Source organism: Malaclemys terrapin, chromosome 2, assembly GCF_027887155.1.
Source record: "Malaclemys terrapin pileata isolate rMalTer1 chromosome 2, rMalTer1.hap1, whole genome shotgun sequence".
Classification (NCBI taxonomy): domain Eukaryota; kingdom Metazoa; phylum Chordata; order Testudines; family Emydidae; genus Malaclemys; species Malaclemys terrapin.
Genome location: NC_071506.1, coordinates 164,354,747 through 164,380,504, shown reverse-complemented (window position 1 = coordinate 164,380,504; position 25,758 = coordinate 164,354,747).

Below are 25,758 nucleotides of genomic sequence, written 5' to 3'. Positions count from 1 at the left end.
CCCTCCTCTTGTTGAGCTAGTCTTTTGTGACCCAATCTGGTAGGTGAAATCCTTACTGGGTCGGGACCCACAAGCAAAGTAGGTAGAGGGATGCCACATTTCGCCCGGTTCTAAGTGGCATGACATAGGAACCCGAACCCAAAGAAGCCAACTCATGCAAACACTAAGCCTAACACAACGTGTCCGAACCCTCACCTATGGCAGGGAGCCATAGCCACAGGAACTCTAACCCTAGGGCGGGAAGTATAAGACTTCTCACCCTAACGCCGAGAGGCCTACCTATAAGAAACCTCACCCTAGGGTCAGGAACCCCACCCAGAGGAATCCTAACCCTAGGGCGGGAAACCCTGACCATAGAAACTCAATCCTAACTCCAAGAGGCCTACCGCTAGGAACCTTAATCTTATCTCCAAGTGGATTTTTCCATAGGATCCCTAACTCTGAGATGGGGAACCCAACCCATAGGAACCCTAACCCTAGGGCGGGGAGCGCTATCAAGAGCAACCGTAACTATAACTCCAAGTTGCCTACCCGTAGGAACCAAAACTCTAAGCCCATTCCCATCGAAACCATCACCGACTCCAAGTGGCCTACGCATAGGAACACTAACCCTATGGCGAGGAGTCCTAGCTATAAGAACCCTAACACGAGCGCGGGGAGTTCTCCCCAGAGAAACCGACATCCTAATGCTAAGTGGCATACCCACCCGAACCCTAAGCCTAGGGCGGGAAGCCGAAATCTTAAGAGCCCTAACCCTCACGCCAGATGAGAGCGATTATTAGGTGCATAGACAAATTGACGCTGAATACTGTGGCTAAAAAAAGGCAGTGGTTTCGCAAGCAATAGTTTGGCTCCATCTAAGCCAAAATTGATAATGTTTGCGTTTTTCAAAGAAAAAGGAATTTGTAAAAACTATAGTTTCCTAGGAAGAGCCATATTTCGGAGAAAAGGCTTCAATCACTGTTTTGACGAAGCTTAGTCTTAAAACATCCTTTTCCCCATTAAAAACGCTTTTCCAAGGAGAAATAATACAGTGGGAAATGTTTTACTAAGAGAGCACCAATTGGCAAGAAGATAGTTCTTTTTTTTTTTGGTCTCTAAAGTTGTTTTTCTGGCCGTAAAGAATTAATTATTTTGATCAAAAGGGTCGATATCACTGACTTCTGTTTTCCATCGAATGAAACCTCTTCCCCCCAGCTTTCTAGCGAATAACAATAATTTCGTTTAAGAAACGGTTTTTGATGACACTTCGTTTTCTTTTCAGGGAAAAAAGATTTCTTTCCTGCAAAAGTTGATCCTGTTGCTCCCCGAATTCGATTTTCCAGGTAACTATCGTTTAACACGTTCCTTTTTCTTTTGCAACAGAATTGATGTTTTCTCTTACAAGATATTCTCGTGCAAATATAAAGAGTGAGGAAAAGCATATTCACTGGCAGGAATACAGATTTCCTCGGAAACATTAGCTTTCCTTATCAAGAGCGCCAGGAACCGTTTTTGCTACAGAATATCAGCTTTTCAGAGAAAACAGCAATTGTTCCTGAAAAAATTGTTGTTTTTCCCTTGTAGAAGCCAATCAACAGTATTATTTTTTTTCAATGGAAAAGCATTTCTAAGTAATAGCATTATGTTTTGCTTAAAGGAATGGTCAAAAAATGAGAGCCATTTTTCTCCCCAAAATTGATTTTTCAAGTAACTAGAGATGAACGCTATCCCTTTTATGACAGGAAACAACTGTGTAGCTCGAAAGCTTGGTGAAAAGTGTATTCACTGGCTGGAATAGCCATTTCAGCGAAACTTTAGCTTTTGTTATCCAAAACGTCTAGAAACTCTTTTGGTACAGAAAAATCAGCCTTTTAGAGAAAACCGAGATTTTTGTCTGCAACAGTTGATTTTTTTTCTAGCAGAGCCCATAAAACCTTGCAAAGGCGTTTTTAAGTAAAAGTACTATGTTTTGCTCCGCTGAGTGTGACATTTTCGTCTAAAAATTGACTTTCCAGTTAACCATGGTTTCAGAGAGTCCTTCTTGGTTGCCCAAAGATAACAACATTTTCTTTTTGAACGAAAACATTCTTGCGAAACCTCTTGTTTTTTCACCCACAGTTTTTCGATCCAAATCCCTTCCTGGCCCTACAAAGGGCTTAAGAATTACTATCTTATTATTTGGCCCAAAGCAAACTTATCCGGAGGAGCCCCCTCCTCTTGTTGAGCTAGTCTTTTGTGACCCAATCTGGTAGGTGAAATCCTTACTGGGTCGGGACCCACAAGCAAAGTAGGTAGAGGGATGCCACATTTCGCCCGGTTCTAAGTGGCATGACATAGGAACCCGAACCCAAAGAAGCCAACTCATGCAAACACTAAGCCTAACACAACGTGTCCGAACCCTCACCTATGGCAGGGAGCCATAGCCACAGGAACTCTAACCCTAGGGAGGGAAGTATAAGACTTCTCACTCTAACGCCGAGAGGCCTACCTATAAGAAACCTCACCCTAGGGTCAGGAACCCCACCCAGAGGAATCCTAACCCGAGGGCGGGAAATCCTGATCATAGAAACTCAATCCTAACTTCAAGAGGCCTACCGCTAGGAACCTTAATCTTATCTCCAAGTGGCTTTTCCATAGGAACCCTGACTCTGAGATGGGGAACCCCACCCATAGGAACCCTAACCCTAGCGCGGGGAGCGCTATCAAGAGCACCGTAACTATAACTCCAAGTTGCCTACCCGTAGGAACCAAAACTCTAAGCCCATTCCCATCGAAACCATCACGACTCCAAGTGGCCTACGCATAGGAACACTAACCCTATGGCGAGGAGTCCTAGCTATAAGAACCCTAACACGAGCGCGGGGAGTTCTCCCCAGAGAAACCGACATCCTAATGCTAAGTGGCATACCCACCCGAACCCTAAGCCTAGGGCGGGAAGCCGAAATCTTAAGAGCCCTCACCCTCACGCCAGATGAGAGCGATTATTAGGTGCATAGACAAATTGACGCTGAATACTGTGGCTAAAAAAAGGCAGTGGTTTCGCAAGCAATAGTTTGGCTCCATCTAAGCCAAAATTGATAATGTTTGCGTTTTTCAAAGAAAAAGGAATTTGTAAAAACTATAGTTTCCTAGGAAGAGCCATATTTCGGAGAAAAGACTTCAATCACTGTTTTGACGAATCTTAGTCTTAAAACATCCTTTTCCCCATTAAAAACGCTTTTCCAAGGAGAAATAATACAGTGGGAAATGTTTTACTAAGAGAGCACCAATTGGCAAGAAGATAGTTCTTTTTTTTTTGGTCTCTAAAGGTGTTTTTCAGGCCGTAAAGAATTAATTAGTTTGATCAAAAGGGTCGATATCACTGACTTCTGTTTTCCATCGAATGAAACCTCTTCCCCCCAGCTTTCTAGCGAATAACAATAATTTCGTTTAAGAAACGGTTTTTGATGACACTTCGTTTTCTTTTCAGGGAAAAAAGATTTCTTTCCTGCAAAAGTTGATCCTGTTGCTCCCCGAAATCGATTTTCCAGGTAACTATCGTTTAACACGTTCCTTTTTCTTTTGCAACAGAATTGATGTTTTCTCTTACAAGATATTCTCGTGCAAATATAAAGAGTGAGGAAAAGCATATTCACTGGCAGGAATACAGATTTCCTCGGAAACATTAGCTTTCCTTATCAAGAGCGCCAGGAACCGTTTTTGCTACAGAATATCAGCTTTTCAGAGAAAACAGCAATTGTTCCTGAAAAAGTTGTTGTTTTTCCCTTGTAGAAGCCAATCAAGAGTATTATTTTTTTTCAGTGGAAAAGCATTTCTAAGTAATAGCATTATGTTTTGCTTAAAGGAATGGTCAAAAAATGAGAGCCATTTTTCTCCCCAAAATTGATTTTTCAAGTAACTAGAGATGAACGCTATCCTTTTTATGACAGGAAACTACTGTGTAGCTCGAAAGCTTGGTGAAAAGTGTATTCACTGGCTGGAATAGCCATTTCAGCGAAACTTTAGCTTTTGTTATCCAAAACGTCTAGAAACTCTTTTGGTACAGAAAAATCAGCCTTTTAGAGAAAACCGAGATTTTTGTCTGCAACAGTTGATTTTTTTTCTAGCAGAGCCCATAAAACCTTGCAAAGGCGTTTTTAAGTAAAAGTACTATGTTTTGCTCCGCTGAGTGTGACATTTTCGTCTAAAAATTGACTTTCCAGTTAACCATGGTTTCAGAGAGTCCTTCTTGGTTGCCCAAAGATAACAAAATTTTCTTTTTGATCGCAAACATGCTTGCGAAACCTCTTGTTTTTTCACCCACAGTTTTTCGATCCAAATCCCTTCCTGGCCCTACAAAGGGCTTAAGAATTACTATTTTATTATTTGGCCCAAAGCAAACTTATCCGGAAGAGCCCCCTCCTCTTGTCCGTTTGTGTGAGCTAGTCTTTTGGGACCCAATCTGGTAGGTGAAATCCTTACTGGGTCAGGACCCACAAGCAAAGTAGGTAGAGGGATGTCACATTTCGCCCGGTTAGTGCGTTCTTCTGCGCTTTAAGCATCAAATACTGGGGCTGGGGCTACAGTGCACAGGCATCTCGGGAGACTTTACTGCAAAAATGTAGGTGCCAAGAGAGTTTTTAGAACCTACGCGGATAGGCAGCAGCTGAATAGGAGTATTATATACTCTGGTACGTAAGTTCCTAAAGTGGCATGGAATCTAGCTCAAGGAGCGACAACAAGGCGTCAGGTAGTAGCTCGACCTCAATAATGGAAGAAGACAATACAGAAAAGCTGTTTTGAAAGCTCAGTGCTAGGTTCATGACAGACAGCAAATAAGATGCAACCACTAACCCTAACACCAATTGGCCAAGCCGTAGGAACTCTAACCCTAGGACGGGAGCCCCAACCTTAGAAATCCTGGCACTAATTCCAAGTGGCCTACACATCAGAACCCTAACCTTATCTCCAAGTCGTCTACGCAAAGGGAGCCTAACTATGACTGCAAGGGTCCAACCCATAGGAACCCTAATGCGAAGATGGGGAGCTGTCGCCGTAGGAACCCAAACCCTAAGTCAGGGAGCCCGACCCATAGAAACAGTAAAGCTCGAACCATAGCAACCCTATGGCATAGGAACACTAGCCCTATGGTGGGGAGCCCTAGATAGAAAACTCTAACACTAGGGCGGGGAGGCCTACGCATAGAAAACCCGTCCTAAATCCAAGAGGCCAACGGATAGGAGCCCTCACCTTATGTACAAGTGGCCTTCCAATAGGAACCCTGTCTCTACGGCGGGGATCCCTACACGTAAGTCCCACTAATCCTAGGGCCGGGAGCCCTACCCAGAGGAACCCTAATTCTATTTCCAAGTGGCCTACCGAGAGGAGCTCTAACCTTATTTCCATGTAACTTACCCCTAGAATCCCCAACTGTACCACAGGGAGCCCTCCCATAGCAACTAGGGCTGGGAGCTCTAACTATAGGACTCCAAACCCTAGGGGGTCCATACCCCTAGGAATGCTAAAGTGAGGGCGAGGAGCCCTATCTATAGGAAGCATAATTAGAACGCCAAGTGACCTACTCATAGGAGCCCCAGCCAGAGGAACCTTAACCCTTACTACGTGTCGACTACCCCCAGTAACTCTAAGCCTAGAGTGGGGAGCACTACCTAGAAGATCCTTAGCGCTGGGAGCCAAGTTCTAGTATACGTATCCCGAGGGTGGGGAGCCCTGGCCCCAGCAACCCTCTTCCTACAGTGGGGAACCCTGCCCAGAGGAACCATCAACTTAATTCTAAGTGGCATGACATAGGAACCCGAAACCAAAGAAGCCAACTCATGCAAACACTAAGCCTAACAAAACGTATCCGAACCCTCACCTATGGCAGGGAGCCATACCCACAGGAACTCTAACCCTAGGGCGGGAATTATAAGACTTCTCACCCTAACGCCGAGAGGTCTACCTATAAGAAACCTCACCCTAGGGTCAGGAACCCCACCCAGAGGAATCCTAACCCCGAGGGCGGGAAATCCTGATCATAGAAACTCAATCCTAACTCCAAGAGGCCTACCGCTAGGAACCTTAATCTTATCTCCAAGTGGCTTTTCCATAGGAACCCTAACTCTGAGATGGGGAACCCAACCCATAGGAACCCTAACCCTAGGGCGGGGAGCGCTATCAAGAGCACCGTAACTATAACTCCAAGTTGCCTACCCGTAGGAACCAAAACTCTAAGCTCATTCCCATCGAAACCATCACCGACTCCAAGTGGCCTATGCATAGGAACACTAACCCTATGGCGAGGAGTCCTAGCTATAAGAACCCTAACACGAGCGCGGGGAGTTCTCCCCAGAGAAACCGACAATCCTAACGCTAAGTGGCATACCCACCCGAACCCTAAGCCTAGGGCGGGAAGCCGAAATCTTAAGAGCCCTAACCCTCACGCCAGATGAGAGCGATTATTAGGTGCATAGACAAATTGGCGCTGAATACTGTGGCTAAAAAAAGGCAGTGGTTTCGCAAGCAATACTTTGGCTCCATCTAAGCCAAAATTGATAATGTTTGCGTTTTTCGAAGAAAAAGGAATTTGTAAAAACTATAGTTTCCTAGGAAGAGCCATATTTCGGAGAAAAGGCTTCAATCACTGTTTTGACGAAGCTTAGTCTTAAAACATCCTTTTCCCCATTAAAAACGCTTTTCCAAGGAGAAATAATACAGTGGGAAATGTTTTACTAAGAGAGCACCAATTGGCAAGAAGATAGTTCTTTTTTTTTTGGTCTCTATAGTTGTTTTTCAGGCCGTAAAGAATTAATTATTTTGATCAAAAGGGTCAATATCACTGACTTCTGTTTTCCATCGAATGAAACCTCTTCCCCCCAGCTTTCTAGCGAATAACAATAATTTCGTTTAAGAAACGGTTTTTGATGACACTTCGTTTTCTTTTCAGGGAAAAAAGATTTCTTTCCTGCAAAAGTTGATCCTGTTGCTCCCCGAAATCGATTTTCCAGGTAATTATCGTTTAACACGTTCCTTTTTCTTTTGCAACAGAATTGATGTTTTCTCTTACAAGATATACTCGTGCAAATAGAAAGAGTGAGGAAAAGCATGTTCACTGGCAGGAATACAGATTTCCTCGGAAACATTAGCTTTCCTTATCAAGAGCGCCAGGAACCATTTTTGCTACAGAATATCAGCTTTTCAGAGAAAACAGCAATTGTTCCTGAAAAAGTTGTTGTTTTTCCCTTGTAGAAGCCAGTCAACAGTATTATTTTTTTCAGTGGAAAAGCATTTCTAAGTAATAGCATTATGTTTTGCTTAAAGGAATGGTCAAAAAATGAGAGCCATTTTTCTCCCCGAAATTGATTTTTCAAGTAACTAGAGATGAACGCTATCCTTTTTATGACAGGAAACTACTGTGTAGCTCGAAAGCTTGGTGAAAAGTGTATTCACTGGCTGGAATAGCCATTTCAGCGAAACTTTAGCTTTTGTTATCCAAAACGTCTAGAAACTCTTTTGGTACAGAAAAATCAGCCTTTTAGAGAAAACCGAGATTTTTGTCTGCAACAGTTGATTTTTTTTCTAGCAGAGCCCATAAAACCTTGCAAAGGCGTTTTTAAGTAAAAGTACTATGTTTTGCTCCGCTGAGTGTGACATTTTCGTCTAAAAATTGACTTTCCAGTTAACCATGGTTTCAGAGAGTCCTTCTTGGTTGCCCAAAGATAACAACATTTTCTTTTTGAACGAAAACATTCTTGCGAAACCTCTTGTTTTTTCACCCACAGTTTTTCGATCCAAATCCCTTCCTGGCCCTACAAAGGGCTTAAGAATTGCTATCTTATTATTTGGCCCAAAGCAAACTTATCCGGAGGAGCCCCCTCCTCTTGTTGAGCTAGTCTTATGTGACCCAATCTGGTAGGTGAAATCCTTACTGGGTCGGGACCCACAAGCAAAGTAGGTAGAGGGATGCCACATTTCGCCCGGTTCTAAGTGGCATGACATAGGAACCCGAACCCAAAGAAGCCAACTCATGCAAACACTAAGCCTAACACAACGTGTCCGAACCCTCACCTATGGCAGGGAGCCATACCCACAGGAACTCTAACCCTAGGGCGGGAAGTATAAGACTTCTCACCCTAACGCCGAGAGGCCTACCTATAAGAAACCTCACCCTAGGGTCAGGAACCCCACCCAGAGGAATCCTAACCCTAGGGCGGGAAACCCTGACCATAGAAACTCAATCCTAACTCCAAGAGGCCTACCGCTAGGAACCTTAATCTTATCTCCAAGTGGATTTTTCCATAGGATCCCTAACTCTGAGATGGGGAACCCCACCCATAGGAACCCTAACCCTAGGGCGGGGAGCGCTATCAAGAGCAACCGTAACTATAACTCCAAGTTGCCTACCCGTAGGAACCAAAACTCTAAGCCCATTCCCATCGAAACCATCACCGACTCCAAGTGGCCTACGCATAGGAACACTAACCCTATGGCGAGGAGTCCTAGCTATAAGAACCCTAACACGAGCGCGGGGAGTTCTCCCCAGAGAAACCGACATCCTAATGCTAAGTGGCATACCCACCCGAACCCTAAGCCTAGGGCGGGAAGCCGAAATCTTAAGAGCCCTAACCCTCACGCCAGATGAGAGCGATTATTAGGTGCATAGACAAATTGGCGCTGAATACTGTGGCTAAAAAAAGGCAGTGGTTTCGCAAGCAATACTTTGGCTCCATCTAAGCCAAAATTGATAATGTTTGCGTTTTTCGAAGAAAAAGGAATTTGTAAAAACTATAGTTTCCTAGGAAGAGCCATATTTCGGAGAAAAGGCTTCAATCACTGTTTTGACGAAGCTTAGTCTTAAAACATCCTTTTCCCCATTAAAAACGCTTTTCCAAGGAGAAATAATACAGTGGGAAATGTTTTACTAAGAGAGCACCAATTGGCAAGAAGATAGTTCTTTTTTTTTTGGTCTCTATAGTTGTTTTTCAGGCCGTAAAGAATTAATTATTTTGATCAAAAGGGTCAATATCACTGACTTCTGTTTTCCATCGAATGAAACCTCTTCCCCCCAGCTTTCTAGCGAATAACAATAATTTCGTTTAAGAAACGGTTTTTGATGACACTTCGTTTTCTTTTCAGGGAAAAAAGATTTCTTTCCTGCAAAAGTTGATCCTGTTGCTCCCCGAAATCGATTTTCCAGGTAATTATCGTTTAACACGTTCCTTTTTCTTTTGCAACAGAATTGATGTTTTCTCTTACAAGATATACTCGTGCAAATAGAAAGAGTGAGGAAAAGCATGTTCACTGGCAGGAATACAGATTTCCTCGGAAACATTAGCTTTCCTTATCAAGAGCGCCAGGAACCATTTTTGCTACAGAATATCAGCTTTTCAGAGAAAACAGCAATTGTTCCTGAAAAAGTTGTTGTTTTTCCCTTGTAGAAGCCAGTCAACAGTATTATTTTTTTCAGTGGAAAAGCATTTCTAAGTAATAGCATTATGTTTTGCTTAAAGGAATGGTCAAAAAATGAGAGCCATTTTTCTCCCCGAAATTGATTTTTCAAGTAACTAGAGATGAACGCTATCCTTTTTATGACAGGAAACTACTGTGTAGCTCGAAAGCTTGGTGAAAAGTGTATTCACTGGCTGGAATAGCCATTTCAGCGAAACTTTAGCTTTTGTTATCCAAAACGTCTAGAAACTCTTTTGGTACAGAAAAATCAGCCTTTTAGAGAAAACCGAGATTTTTGTCTGCAACAGTTGATTTTTTTTCTAGCAGAGCCCATAAAACCTTGCAAAGGCGTTTTTAAGTAAAAGTACTATGTTTTGCTCCGCTGAGTGTGACATTTTCGTCTAAAAATTGACTTTCCAGTTAACCATGGTTTCAGAGAGTCCTTCTTGGTTGCCCAAAGATAACAACATTTTCTTTTTGAACGAAAACATTCTTGCGAAACCTCTTGTTTTTTCACCCACAGTTTTTCGATCCAAATCCCTTCCTGGCCCTACAAAGGGCTTAAGAATTACTATCTTATTATTTGGCCCAAAGCAAACTTATCCGGAGGAGCCCCCTCCTCTTGTTGAGCTAGTCTTATGTGACCCAATCTGGTAGGTGAAATCCTTACTGGGTCGGGACCCACAAGCAAAGTAGGTAGAGGGATGCCACATTTCGCCCGGTTCTAAGTGGCATGACATAGGAACCCGAACCCAAAGAAGCCAACTCATGCAAACACTAAGCCTAACACAACGTGTCCGAACCCTCACCTATGGCAGGGAGCCATACCCACAGGAACTCTAACCCTAGGGCGGGAAGTATAAGACTTCTCACCCTAACGCCGAGAGGCCTACCTATAAGAAACCTCACCCTAGGGTCAGGAACCCTACCCAGAGGAATCCTAACCCGAGGGCGGGAAATCCTGATCATAGAAACTCAATCCTAACTCCAAGAGGCCTACCGCTAGGAACCTTAATCTTATCTCCAAGTGGCTTTTCCATAGGAACCCTAACTCTGAGATGGGGAACCCAACCCATAGGAACCCTAACCCTAGGGCGGGGAGCGCTATCAAGAGCACCGTAACTATAACTCCAAGTTGCCTACCCGTAGGAACCAAAACTCGAAGCTCATTCCCATCGAAACCATCACCGACTCCAAGTGGCCTACGCATAGGAACACTAACCCTATGGCGAGGAGTCCTAGCTATAAGAACCCTAACACGAGCACGGGGAGTTCTCCCCAGAGAAACCGACAATCCTAACGCTAAGTGGCATACCCACCCGAACCCTAAGCCTAGGGCGGGAAGCCGAAATCTTAAGAGCCCTAACCCTCACGCCAGATGAGAGCGATTATTAGGTGCATAGACAAATTGGCGCTGAATACTGTGGCTAAAAAAAGGCAGTGGTTTCGCAAGCAATACTTTGGCTCCATCTAAGCCAAAATTGATAATGTTTGCGTTTTTCGAAGAAAAAGGAATTTGTAAAAACTATAGTTTCCTAGGAAGAGCCATATTTCGGAGAAAAGGCTTCAATCACTGTTTTGACGAAGCTTAGTCTTAAAACATCCTTTTCCCCATTAAAAACGCTTTTCCAAGGAGAAATAATACAGTGGGAAATGTTTTACTAAGAGAGCACCAATTGGCAAGAAGATAGTTCTTTTTTTTTTGGTCTCTAAAGTTGTTTTTCAGGCCGTAAAGAATTAATTAGTTTGATCAAAAGGGTCGATATCACTGACTTCTGTTTTCCATCGAATGAAACCTCTTCCCCCCAGCTTTCTAGCGAATAACAATAATTTCGTTTAAGAAACGGTTTTTGATGACACTTCGTTTTCTTTTCAGGGAAAAAAGATTTCTTTCCTGCAAAAGTTGATCCTGTTGCTCCCCGAAATCGATTTTCCAGGTAATTATCGTTTAACACGTTCCTTTTTCTTTTGCAACAGAATTGATGTTTTCTCTTACAAGAAATACTCGTGCAAATAAAAAGAGTGAGGAAAAGCATGTTCACTGGCAGGAATACAGATTTCCTCGGAAACATTAGCTTTCCTTATCAAGAGCGCCAGGAACCGTTTTTGCTACAGAATATCAGCTTTTCAGAGAAAACAGCAATTGTTCCTGAAAAAGTTGTTGTTTTTCCCTTGTAGAAGCCAGTCAACAGTATTATTTTTTTCAGTGGAAAAGCATTTCTAAGTAATAGCATTATGTTTTGCTTAAAGGAATGGTCAAAAAATGAGAGCCATTTTTCTCCCCAAAATTGATTTTTCAAGTAACTAGAGATGAACGCTATCCTTTTTATGACAGGAAACTACTGTGTAGCTCGAAAGCTTGGTGAAAAGTGTATTCACTGGCTGGAATAGCCATTTCAGCGAAACTTTAGCTTTTGTTATCCAAAACGTCTAGAAACTCTTTTGGTACAGAAAAATCAGCCTTTTAGAGAAAACCGAGATTTTTGTCTGCAACAGTTGATTTTTTTTCTAGCAGAGCCCATAAAACCTTGCAAAGGCGTTTTTAAGTAAAAGTACTATGTTTTGCTCCGCTGAGTGTGACATTTTCGTCTAAAAATTGACTTTCCAGTTAACCATGGTTTCAGAGAGTCCTTCTTGGTTGCCCAAAGATGACAACATTTTCTTTTTGAACGAAAACATTCTTGCGAAACCTCTTGTTTTTTCACCCACAGTTTTTCGATCCAAATCCCTTCCTGGCCCTACAAAGGGCTTAAGAATTACTATCTTATTATTTGGCCCAAAGCAAACTTATCCGGAGGAGCCCCCTCCTCTTGTTGAGCTAGTCTTTTGTGACCCAATCTGGTAGGTGAAATCCTTACTGGGTCGGGACCCACAAGCAAAGTAGGTAGAGGGATGCCACATTTCGCCCGGTTCTAAGTGGCATGACATAGGAACCCGAACCCAAAGAAGCCAACTCATGCAAACACTAAGCCTAACACAACGTGTCCGAACCCTCACCTATGGCAGGGAGCCATACCCACAGGAACTCTAACCCTAGGGCGGGAAGTATAAGACTTCTCACCCTAACGCCGAGAGGCCTACCTATAAGAAACCTCACCCTAGGGTCAGGAACCCCACCCAGAGGAATCCTAACCCGAGGGCGGGAAATCCTGATCATAGAAACTCAATCCTAACTCCAAGAGGCCTACCGCTAGGAACCTTAATCTTATCTCCAAGTGGCTTTTCCATAGGAACCCTAACTCTGAGATGGGGAACCCAACCCATAGGAACCCTAACCCTAGGGCGGGGAGCGCTATCAAGAGCACCGTAACTATAACTCCAAGTTGCCTACCCGTAGGAACCAAAACTCTAAGCTCATTCCCATCGAAACCATCACCGACTCCAAGTGGCCTACGCATAGGAACACTAACCCTATGGCGAGGAGTCCTAGCTATAAGAACCCTAACACGAACGCGGGGAGATCTCCCCAGAGAAACCGACAATCCTAACGCTAAGTGGCATACCCACCCGAACCCTAAGCCTAGGGCGGGAAGCCGAAATCTTAAGAGCCCTAACCCTCACGCCAGATGAGAGCGATTATTAGGTGCATAGACAAACTGGCGCTGAATACTGTGGCTAAAAAAAGGCAGTGGTTTCGCAAGCAATACTTTGGCTCCATCTAAGCCAAAATTGATAATGTTTGCGTTTTTCGAAGAAAAAGGAATTTGTAAAAACTATAGTTTCCTAGGAAGAGCCATATTTCGGAGAAAAGGCTTCAATCACTGTTTTGACGAAGCTTAGTCTTAAAACATCCTTTTCCCCATTAAAAACGCTTTTCCAAGGAGAAATAATACAGTGGGAAATGTTTTACTAAGAGAGCACCAATTGGCAAGAAGATAGTTCTTTTTTTTTTGGTCTCTAAAGTTGTTTTTCAGGCCGTAAAGAATTAATTATTTTGATCAAAAGGGTCGATATCACTGACTTCTGTTTTCCATCGAATGAAACCTCTTCCCCCCAGCTTTCTAGCGAATAACAATAATTTCGTTTAAGAAACGGTTTTTGATGACACTTCGTTTTCTTTTCAGGGAAAAAAGATTTCTTTCCTGCAAAAGTTGATCCTGTTGCTCCCCGAAATCGATTTTCCAGGTAATTATCGTTTAACACGTTCCTTTTTCTTTTGCAACAGAATTGATGTTTTCTCTTACAAGAAATACTCGTGCAAATAAAAAGAGTGAGGAAAAGCATGTTCACTGGCAGGAATACAGATTTCCTCGGAAACATTAGCTTTCCTTATCAAGAGCGCCAGGAACCGTTTTTGCTACAGAATATCAGCTTTTCAGAGAAAACAGCAATTGTTCCTGAAAAAGTTGTTGTTTTTCCCTTGTAGAAGCCAGTCAACAGTATTATTTTTTTCAGTGGAAAAGCATTTCTAAGTAATAGCATTATGTTTTGCTTAAAGGAATGGTCAAAAACTGAGAGCCATTTTTCTCCCCAAAATTGATTTTTCAAGTAACTAGAGATGAACGCTATCCTTTTTATGACAGGAAACTACTGTGTAGCTCGAAAGCTTGGTGAAAAGTGTATTCACTGGCTGGAATAGCCATTTCAGCGAAACTTTAGCTTTTGTTATCCAAAACGTCTAGAAACTCTTTTGGTACAGAAAAATCAGCCTTTTAGAGAAAACCGAGATTTTTGTCTGCAACAGTTGATTTTTTTTCTAGCAGAGCCCATAAAACCTTGCAAAGGCGTTTTTAAGTAAAAGTACTATGTTTTGCTCCGCTGAGTGTGACATTTTCGTCTAAAAATTGACTTTCCAGTTAACCATGGTTTCAGAGAGTCCTTCTTGGTTGCCCAAAGATGACAACATTTTCTTTTTGAACGAAAACATTCTTGCGAAACCTCTTGTTTTTTCACCCACAGTTTTTCGATCCAAATCCCTTCCTGGCCCTACAAAGGGCTTAAGAATTACTATCTTATTATTTGGCCCAAAGCAAACTTATCCGGAGGAGCCCCCTCCTCTTGTTGAGCTAGTCTTTTGTGACCCAATCTGGTAGGTGAAATCCTTACTGGGTCGGGACCCACAAGCAAAGTAGGTAGAGGGATGCCACATTTCGCCCGGTTCTAAGTGGCATGACATAGGAACCCGAACCCAAAGAAGCCAACTCATGCAAACACTAAGCCTAACACAACGTGTCCGAACCCTCACCTATGGCAGGGAGCCATACCCACAGGAACTCTAACCCTAGGGCGGGAAGTATAAGACTTCTCACCCTAACGCCGAGAGGCCTACCTATAAGAAACCTCACCCTAGGGTCAGGAACCCCACCCAGAGGAATCCTAACCCGAGGGCGGGAAATCCTGATCATAGAAACTCAATCCTAACTCCAAGAGGCCTACCGCTAGGAACCTTAATCTTATCTCCAAGTGGCTTTTCCATAGGAACCCTAACTCTGAGATGGGGAACCCAACCCATAGGAACCCTAACCCTAGGGCGGGGAGCGCTATCAAGAGCACCGTAACTATAACTCCAAGTTGCCTACCCGTAGGAACCAAAACTCTAAGCTCATTCCCATCGAAACCATCACCGACTCCAAGTGGCCTACGCATAGGAACACTAACCCTATGGCGAGGAGTCCTAGCTATAAGAACCCTAACACGAACGCGGGGAGATCTCCCCAGAGAAACCGACAATCCTAACGCTAAGTGGCATACCCACCCGAACCCTAAGCCTAGGGCGGGAAGCCGAAATCTTAAGAGCCCTAACCCTCACGCCAGATGAGAGCGATTATTAGGTGCATAGACAAACTGGCGCTGAATACTGTGGCTAAAAAAAGGCAGTGGTTTCGCAAGCAATACTTTGGCTCCATCTAAGCCAAAATTGATAATGTTTGCGTTTTTCGAAGAAAAAGGAATTTGTAAAAACTATAGTTTCCTAGGAAGAGCCATATTTCGGAGAAAAGGCTTCAATCACTGTTTTGACGAAGCTTAGTCTTAAAACATCCTTTTCCCCATTAAAAACGCTTTTCCAAGGAGAAATAATACAGTGGGAAATGTTTTACTAAGAGAGCACCAATTGGCAAGAAGATAGTTCTTTTTTTTTTGGTCTCTAAAGTTGTTTTTCAGGCCGTAAAGAATTAATTATTTTGATCAAAAGGGTCGATATCACTGACTTCTGTTTTCCATCGAATGAAACCTCTTCCCCCCAGCTTTCTAGCGAATAACAATAATTTCGTTTAAGAAACGGTTTTTGATGACACTTCGTTTTCTTTTCAGGGAAAAAAGATTTCTTTCCTGCAAAAGTTGATCCTGTTGCTCCCCGAAATCGATTTTCCAGGTAATTATCGTTTAACACGTTCCTTTTTCTTTTGCAACAGAATTGATGTTTTCTCTTACAAGATATACTCGTGCAAATAAAAAGAGTGAGGAAAAGCATGTTCACTGGCAGGAATACAGATTTCCTCGGAAACATTAGCTTTCCTTATCAAGAGCGCCAGGAACCGTTTTTGCTACAGAATATCAGCTTTTCAGAGAAAACAGCAATTGTTCCTGAAAAAGTTGTTGTTTTTCCCTTGTAGAAGCCAGTCAACAGTATTATTTTTTTCAGTGGAAAAGCATTTCTAAGTAATAGCATTATGTTTTGCTTAAAGGAATGGTCAAAAAATGAGAGCCATTTTTCTCCCCAAAATTGATTTTTCAAGTAACTAGAGATGAACGCTATCCTTTTTATGACAGGAAACTACTGTGTAGCTCGAAAGCTTGGTGAAAAGTGTATTCACTGGCTGGAATAGCCATTTCAGCGAAACTTTAGCTTTTGTTATCCAAAACGTCTAGAAACTCTTTTGGTACAGAAAAATCAGCCTTTTAGAGAAAACCGAGATTTTTGTCTGCAACAGTTGATTTTTTTTCTAGCAGAGCCCATAAAACCTTGCAAAGGCGTTTTTAAGTAAAAGTACTATGTTTTGCTCCGCTGAGTGTGACATTTTCATCTAAAAATTGACTTTCCAGTTAACCATGGTTTCAGAGAGTCCTTCTTGGTTGCCCAAAGATGACAACATTTTCTTTTTGAACGAAAACATTCTTGCGAAACCTCTTGTTTTTTCACCCACAGTTTTTCGATCCAAATCCCTTCCTGGCCCTACAAAGGGCTTAAGAATTACTATCTTATTATTTGGCCCAAAGCAAACTTATCCGGAGGAGCCCCCTCCTCTTGTTGAGCTAGTCTTTTGTGACCCAATCTGGTAGGTGAAATCCTTACTGGGTCGGGACCCACAAGCAAAGTAGGTAGAGGGATGCCACATTTCGCCCGGTTCTAAGTGGCATGACATAGGAACCCGAACCCAAAGAAGCCAACTCATGCAAACACTAAGCCTAACACAACGTGTCCGAACCCTCACCTATGGCAGGGAGCCATACCCACAGGAACTCTAACCCTAGGGCGGGAAGTATAAGACTTCTCACCCTAACGCCGAGAGGCCTACCTATAAGAAACCTCACCCTAGGGTCAGGAACCCCACCCAGAGGAATCCTAACCCGAGGGCGGGAAATCCTGATCATAGAAACTCAATCCTAACTCCAAGAGGCCTACCGCTAGGAACCTTAATCTTATCTCCAAGTGGCTTTTCCATAGGAACCCTAACTCTGAGATGGGGAACCCAACCCATAGGAACCCTAACCCTAGGGCGGGGAGCGCTATCAAGAGCACCGTAACTATAACTCCAAGTTGCCTACCCGTAGGAACCAAAACTCTAAGCTCATTCCCATCGAAACCATCACCGACTCCAAGTGGCCTACGCATAGGAACACTAACCCTATGGCGAGGAGTCCTAGCTATAAGAACCCTAACACGAACGCGGGGAGATCTCCCCAGAGAAACCGACAATCCTAACGCTAAGTGGCATACCCACCCGAACCCTAAGCCTAGGGCGGGAAGCCGAAATCTTAAGAGCCCTAACCCTCACGCCAGATGAGAGCGATTATTAGGTGCATAGACAAATTGGCGCTGAATACTGTGGCTAAAAAAAGGCAGTGGTTTCGCAAGCAATACTTTGGCTCCATCTAAGCCAAAATTGATAATGTTTGCGTTTTTCGAAGAAAAAGGAATTTGTAAAAACTATAGTTTCCTAGGAAGAGCCATATTTCGGAGAAAAGGCTTCAATCACTGTTTTGACGAAGCTTAGTCTTAAAACATCCTTTTCCCCATTAAAAACGCTTTTCCAAGGAGAAATAATACAGTGGGAAATGTTTTACTAAGAGAGCACCAATTGGCAAGAAGATAGTTCTTTTTTTTTTGGTCTCTAAAGGTGTTTTTCAGGCCGTAAAGAATTAATTAGTTTGATCAAAAGGGTCGATATCACTGACTTCTGTTTTCCATCGAATGAAACCTCTTCCCCCCAGCTTTCTAGCGAATAACAATAATTTCGTTTAAGAAACGGTTTTTGATGACACTTCATTTTCTTTTCAGGGAAAAAAGATTTCTTTCCTGCAAAAGTTGATCCTGTTGCTCCCCGAAATCGATTTTCCAGGTAACTATCGTTTAACACGTTCCTTTTTCTTTTGCAACAGAATTGATGTTTTCTCTTACAAGATATTCTCGTGCAAATATAAAGAGTGAGGAAAAGCATATTCACTGGCAGGAATACAGATTTCCTCGGAAATATTAGCTTTCCTTATCAAGAGCGCCAGGAACCGCTTTTGCTACAGAATATCAGCTTTTCAGAGAAAACAGCAATTGTTCCTGAAAAAATTGTTGTTTTTCCCTTGTAGAAGCCAATCAACAGTATTATTTTTTTTCAGTGGAAAAGCATTTCTAAGTAATAGCATTATGTTTTGCTTAAAGGAATGGTCAAAAAATGAGAGCCATTTTTCTCCCCAAAATTGATTTTTCAAGTAACTAGAGATGAACGCTATCCTTTTTATGACAGGAAACTACTGTGTAGCTCGAAAGCTTGGTGAAAAGTGTATTCACTGGCTGGAATAGCCATTTCAGCGAAACTTTAGCTTTTGTTATCCAAAACGTCTAGAAACTCTTTTGGTACAGAAAAATCAGCCTTTTAGAGAAAACCGAGATTTTTGTCTGCAACAGTTGATTTTTTTCTAGCAGAGCCCATAAAACCTTGCAAAGGCGTTTTTAAGTAAAAGTACTATGTTTTGCTCCGCTGAGTGTGACATTTTCGTCTAAAAATTGACTTTCCAGTTAACCATGGTTTCAGAGAGTCCTTCTTGGTTGCCCAAAGATAACAACATTTTCTTTTTGAACGAAAACATTCTTGCGAAACCTCTTGTTTTTTCACCCACAGTTTTTCGATCCAAATCCCTTCCTGGCCCTACAAAGGGCTTAAGAATTACTATCTTATTATTTGGCCCAAAGCAAACTTATCCGGAGGAGCCCCCTCCTCTTGTTGAGCTAGTCTTTTGTGACCCAATCTGGTAGGTGAAATCCTTACTGGGTCGGGACCCACAAGCAAAGTAGGTAGAGGGATGCCACATTTCGCCCGGTTCTAAGTGGCATGACATAGGAACCCGAACCCAAAGAAGCCAACTCATGCAAACACTAAGCCTAACACAACGTGTCCGAACCCTCACCTATGGCAGGGAGCCATACCCACAGGAACTCTAACCCTAGGGCGGGAAGTATAAGACTTCTCACCCTAACGCCGAGAGGTCTACCTATAAGAAACCTCACCCTAGGGTCAGGAACCCCACCCAGAGGAATCCTAACCCCGAGGGCGGGAAATCCTGATCATAGAAACTCAATCCTAACTCCAAGAGGCCTACCGCTAGGAACCTTAATCTTATCTCCAAGTGGCTTTTCCATAGGAACCCTAACTCTGAGATGGGGAACCCAACCCATAGGAACCCTAACCCTAGGGCGGGGAGCGCTATCAAGAGCACCGTAACTATAACTCCAAGTTGCCTACCCGTAGGAACCAAAACTCTAAGCCCATTCCCATCGAAACCATCACCGACTCCAAGTGGCCTACGCATAGGAACACTAACCCTATGGCGAGGAGTCCTAGCTATAAGGACCCTAACACGAGCGCGGGGAGTTCTCCCCAGAGAAACCGACAATCCTAACGCTAAGTGGCATACCCACCCGAACCCTAAGCCTAGGGCGGGAAGCCGAAATCTTAAGAGCCCTAACCCTCACGCCAGATGAGAGCGATTATTAGGTGCATAGACAAATTGACGCTGAATACTGTGGCTAAAAAAAGGCAGTGGTTTCGCAAGCAATAGTTTGGCTCCATCTAAGCCAAAATTGATAATGTTTGCATTTTTCGAAGAAAAAAGAATTTGTAAAAACTATAGTTTCCTAGGAAGAGCCATATTTCAGAGAAAAGTCTTCAATCACTGTTTTGACGAAGCTTAGTCTTAAAACATCCTTTTCCCCATTAAAAACGCTTTTCCAAGGAGAAATAATACAGTGGGAAATGTTTTACTAAGAGAGCACCAATTGGCAAGAAGATAGTTCTTTTTTTTTTTGGTCTCTAAAGGTGTTTTTCAGGCCGTAAAGAATTAATTATTTTGATCAAAAGGGTCGATATCACTGACTTCTGTTTTCCATCGAATGAAACCTCTTCCCCCCAGCTTTCTAGCGAATAACAATAATTTCGTTTAAGAAACGGTTTTTGATGACACTTCGTTTTCTTTTCAGGGAAAAAAGATTTCTTTCCTGCAAAAGTTGATCCTGTTGCTCCCCGAAATCGATTTTCCAGGTAACTATCGTTTAACACGTTCCTTTTTCTTTTGCAACAGAATTGATGTTTTCTCTTACAAGATATTCTCGTGCAAATATAAAGAGTGAGGAAAAGCATATTCACTGGCAGGAATACAGATTTCCTCGGAAACATTAGCTTTCCTTATCAAGAGCGCCAGGAACCGTTTTTGCTACAGAATATCAGCTTTTCAGAGAAAACAGCAATTGTTCCTGAAAAAATTGTTGTTTTTCCCTTGTAGAAGCCAATCAACAGTATTATTTTTTTTCAGTGGAAAAGCATTTCTAAGTAATAGCATTATGTTTTGCTTAAAGGAATGGTCAAAAAATGTGAGCCATTTTTCTCCCCAAAATTGATTTTTCAAGTAACTAGAGATGAACGCTATCCTTTTTAGGACAGGAAACTACTGTGCAGCTCGAAAGCTTGGTGAAAAGTGTATTCACTGGCTGGAATAGCCATTTCAGCGAAACTTTAGCTTTTGTTATCCAAAACGTCTAGAAACTCTTTTGGTACAGAAAAATCAGCCTTTTAGAGAAAACCGAGATTTTTGTCTGCAACAGTTGATTTTTTTTCTAGCAGAGCCCATAAAACCTTGCAAAGGCGTTTTTAAGTAAAAGTACTATGTTTTGCTCCGCTGAGTGTGACATTTTGGTCTAAAAATTGACTTTCCAGTTAACCATGGTTTCAGAGAGTCCTTCTTGGTTGCCCAAAGATAACAAAATTTTCTTTTTGATCGAAAACATGCTTGCGAAACCTCTTGTTTTTTCACCCACAGTTTTTCGATCCAAATCCCTTCCTGGCCCTACAAAGGGCTTAAGAATTACTATTTTATTATTTGGCCCAAAGCAAACTTATCCGGAAGAGCCCCCTCCTCTTGTCCGTTTGTGTGAGCTAGTCTTTTGGGACCCAATCTGGTAGGTGAAATCCTTACTGGGTCAGGACCCACAAGCAAAGTAGGTAGAGGGATGTCACATTTCTCCCGGTTAGTGCGTTCTTCTGCACTTTAAGCATCAAATACTGGGGCTGGGGCTACAGTGCACAGGCATCTCGGGAGACTTTACTGCAAAAATGTAGGTGCCAAGAGAGTTTTTAGAACCTACGCGGATAGGCAGCAGCTGAACAGGAGTATTATATACTCTGGTACGTAAGTTCCTAAAGTGGCATGGAATCTAGCTCAAGGAGCGACAACAAGGCGTCAGGTAGTAGCTCGACCTCAATAATGGAAGAAGACAATACAGAAAAGCTGTTTTGAAAGCTCAGTGCTAGGTTCATGACAGACAGCAAATAAGATGCAACCACTAACCCTAACACCAATTGGCCAAGCCGTAGGAACTCTAACCCTAGGACGGGGAGCCCCAACCTTAGAAATCCTGGCACTAATTCCAAGTGGCCTACACATCAGAACCCTAACCTTATCTCCAAGTCGTCTACGCAAAGGGAGCCTAACTATGACTGCAAGGGTCCAACCCATAGGAACCCTAATGCGAAGATGGGGAGCTGTCGCCGTAGGAACCCAAACCCTAAGTCAGGGAGCCCGACCCATAGAAACAGTAAAGCTCGAACCATAGCAACCCTATGGCATAGGAACACTAGCCCTATGGTGGGGAGCCCTAGATAGAAAACTCTAACACTAGGGCGGGGAGGCCTACGCATAGAAAACCCGTCCTAAATCCAAGAGGCCAACGGATAGGAGCCCTCACCTTATGTACAAGTGGCCTTCCAATAGGAACCCTGTCTCTACGGCGGGGATCCCTACACGTAAGTCCCACTAATCCTAGGGCCGGGAGCCCTACCCAGAGGAACCCTAATTCTATTTCCAAGTGGCCTACCGAGAGGAGCTCTAACCTTATTTCCATGTAACTTACCCCTAGAATCCCCAACTGTACCACAGGTAGCCCTCCCATAGCAACTAGGGCTGGGAGCTCTAACTATAGGACTCCAAACCCTAGGGGGTCCATACCCCTAGGAATGCTAAAGTGAGGGTGAGGAGCCCTATCTATAGGAAGCATAATTAGAACGCCAAGTGACCTACTCATAGGAGCCCCAGCCAGAGGAACCTTAACCCTTACTACGTGTCGACTACCCCCAGTAACTCTAAGCCTAGAGTGGGGAGCACTACCTAGAAGATCCTTAGCGCTGGGAGCCAAGTTCTAGTATACGTATCCCGAGGGTGGGGAGCCCTGGCCCCAGCAACCCTCTTCCTACAGTGGGGAACCCTGCCCAGAGGAACCATCAACTTAATTCTAAGTGGCATGACATAGGAACCCGAAACCAAAGAAGCCAACTCATGCAAACACTAAGCCTAACAAAACGTATCCGAACCCTCACCTATGGCAGGGAGCCATACCCACAGGAACTCTAACCCTAGGGCGGGAAGTATAAGACTTCTCACCCTAACGCCGAGAGGTCTACCTATAAGAAACCTCACCCTAGGGTCAGGAACCCCACCCAGAGGAATCCTAACCCCGAGGGCGGGAAATCCTGATCATAGAAACTCAATCCTAACTCCAAGAGGCCTACCGCTAGGAACCTTAATCTTCTCTCCAAGTGGCTTTTCCATAGGAACCCTAACTCTGAGATGGGGAACCCAACCCATAGGAACCCTAACCCTAGGGCGGGGAGCGCTATCAAGAGCACCGTAACTATAATTCCAAGTTGCCTACCCGTAGGAACCAAAACTCTAAGCTCATTCCCATCGAAACCATCACCGACTCCAAGTGGCCTACGCATAGGAACACTAACCCTATGGCGAGGAGTCCTAGCTATAAGAACCCTAACACGAGCGCGGGGAGTTCTCCCCAGAGAAACCGACAATCCTAACGCTAAGTGGCATACCCACCCGAACCCTAAGCCTAGGGTGGGAAGCCGAAATCTTAAGAGCCCTAACCCTCACGCCAGATGAGCGCGATTATTAGGTGCATAGACAAATTGACGCTGAATACTGTGGCTGAAAAAAGGCAGTGGTTTCGCAAGCAATAGTTTGGCTCCATCTAAGCCAAAATTGATAATGTTTGCGTTTTTCAAAGAAAAAGGAATTTGTAAAAACTATAGTTTCCTAGGAAGAGCCATATTTCGGAGAAAAGGCTTCAATCACTGTTTTGACGAAGCTTAGTCTTAAAACATCCTTTTCCCCATTAAAAACGCTTTTCCAAGGAGAAATAATACAGTGGGAAATGTTTTACTAAGAGAGCACCAATTGGCAAGAAGATAGTTCTTTTTTTTTTTGGTCTCTAAAGGTGTTTTTCAGGCCGTAAAGAATTAATTAGTTTGATCAAAAGGGTCGATATCACTGACTTCTGTTTTCCATCGAATGAAACCTCTTCCCCCCAGCTTTCTAGCGAATAACAATAATTTCGTTTAAGAAACGGTTTTTGATGACACTTCGTTTTCTTTTCAGGGAAAAAAGATTTCTTTCCTGCAAAAGTTGATCCTGTTGCTCCCCGAAATCGATTTTCCAGGTAACTATCGTTTAACACGTTCCTTTTTCTTTTGCAACAGAATTGATGTTTTCTCTTACAAGATATTCTCGTGCAAATATAAAGAGTGAGGAAAAGCATATTCACTGGCAGGAATACAGATTTCCTCGGAAACATTAGCTTTCCTTATCAAGAGCGCCAGGAACCGTTTTTGCTACAGAATATCAGCTTTTCAGAGAAAACAGCAATTGTTCCTGAAAAAGTTGTTGTTTTTCCCTTGTAGAAGCCAATCAACAGTATTATTTTTTTTCAATGGAAAAGCATTTCTAAGTAATAGCATTATGTTTTGCTTAAAGGAATGGTCAAAAAATGAGAGCCATTTTTCTCCCCAAAATTGATTTTTCAAGTAACTAGAGATGAATGCTATCCTTTTTATGACAGGAAACTACTGTGTAGCTCGAAAGCTTGGTGAAAAGTGTATTCACTGGCTGGAATAGCCATTTCAGCGAAACTTTAGCTTTTGTTATCCAAAACGTCTAGAAACTCTTTTGGTACAGAAAAATCAGCCTTTTAGAGAAAACCGAGATTTTTGTCTGCAACAGTTGATGTTTTTTCTAGCAGAGCCCATAAAACCTTGCAAAGGCGTTTTTAAGTAAAAGTACTATGTTTTGCTCCGCTGAGTGTGACATTTTGGTCTAAAAATTGACTTTCCAGTTAACCATGGTTTCAGAGAGTCCTTCTTGGTTGCCCAAAGATAACAAAATTTTCTTTTTGATCGAAAACATGCTTGCGAAACCTCTTGTTTTTTCACCCACAGTTTTTCGATCCAAATCCCTTCCTGGCCCTACAAAGGGCTTAAGAATTACTATTTTATTATTTAGCCCAAAGCAAACTTCTCCGGAAGAGCCCCCTCCTCTTGTCCGTTTGTGTGAGCTAGTCTTTTGGGACCCAATCTGGTAGGTGAAATCCTTACTGGGTCAGGACCCACAAGCAAAGTAGGTAGAGGGATGTCACATTTCGCCCGGTTAGTGCGTTCTTCTGCGCTTTAAGCATCAAATACTGGGGCTGGGGCTACAGTGCACAGGCATCTCGGGAGACTTTACTGCAAAAATGTAGGTGCCAAGAGAGTTTTTAGAACCTACGCGGATAGGCAGCAGCTGAACAGGAGTATTATATACTCTGGTACGTAAGTTCCTAAAGTGGCATGGAATCTAGCTCAAGGAGCGACAACAAGGCGTCAGGTAGTAGCTCGACCTCAATAATGGAAGAAGACAATACAGAAAAGCTGTTTTGAAAGCTCAGTGCTAGGTTCATGACAGACAGCAAATAAGATGCAACCACTAACCCTAACACCAATTGGCCAAGCCGTAGGAACTCTAACCCTAGGACGGGGAGCCCCAACCTTAGAAATCCTGGCACTAATTCCAAGTGGCCTACACATCAGAACCCTAACCTTATCTCCAAGTCGTCTACGCAAAGGGAGCCTAACTATGACTGCAAGGGTCCAACCCATAGGAACCCTAATGCGAAGATGGGGAGCTGTCGCCGTAGGAACCCAAACCCTAAGTCAGGGAGCCCGACCCATAGAAACAGTAAAGCTCGAACCATAGCAACCCTATGGCATAGGAACACTAGCCCTATGGTGGGGAGCCCTAGATAGAAAACTCTAACACTAGGGCGGGGAGGCCTACGCATAGAAAACCCGTCCTAAATCCAAGAGGCCAACGGATAGGAGCCCTCACCTTATGTACAAGTGGCCTTCCAATAGGAACCCTGTCTCTACGGCGGGGATCCCTACACGTAAGTCCCACTAATCCTAGGGCCGGGAGCCCTACCCAGAGGAACCCTAATTCTATTTCCAAGTGGCCTACCGAGAGGAGCTCTAACCTTATTTCCATGTAACTTACCCCTAGAATCCCCAACTGTACCACAGGTAGCCCTCCCATAGCAACTAGGGCTGGGAGCTCTAACTATAGGACTCCAAACCCTAGGGGGTCCATACCCCTAGGAATGCTAAAGTGAGGGTGAGGAGCCCTATCTATAGGAAGCATAATTAGAACGCCAAGTGACCTACTCATAGGAGCCCCAGCCAGAGGAACCTTAACCCTTACTACGTGTCGACTACCCCCAGTAACTCTAAGCCTAGAGTGGGGAGCACTACCTAGAAGATCCTTAGCGCTGGGAGCCAAGTTCTAGTATACGTATCCCGAGGGTGGGGAGCCCTGGCCCCAGCAACCCTCTTC